We start from the raw sequence: 340 nt of genomic DNA on the forward strand, positions 1-340 counted from the left end.
ATTGGGAAAAGGGAGTTTATTGTTAGCGTGGGTTTCCACCACAGCTCCTGAACACCGAGGTGGGATTTTTTTTTTTCCAGTTAAAGGAAAATGCCGCAAATAAGAGGCTCCAATGTGAAACTTAAAGCAACCCGTATTTCCCACAGAGGACGGCTATACTGCCATAAAAACATTTGTCAGGGGGGTTTTCTTGTACCTGTGAAGCACGGAAGTTCCCTCTCTGAGATGCACCCAGCGTGTCTTTCGGCCCATGACAAAAAGAACCGACGTTCACGATCCTAATTGCGGCAGGGCTGACCGAAGCCCGACAGTCCTGCGCGCCCGCTCCCCGGGGCAGGGG

Source organism: Buceros rhinoceros, unplaced genomic scaffold (genome assembly GCF_000710305.1).
Source record: "Buceros rhinoceros silvestris isolate BGI_N320 unplaced genomic scaffold, ASM71030v1 scaffold22731, whole genome shotgun sequence".
Lineage (NCBI taxonomy): Eukaryota > Metazoa > Chordata > Aves > Bucerotiformes > Bucerotidae > Buceros > Buceros rhinoceros.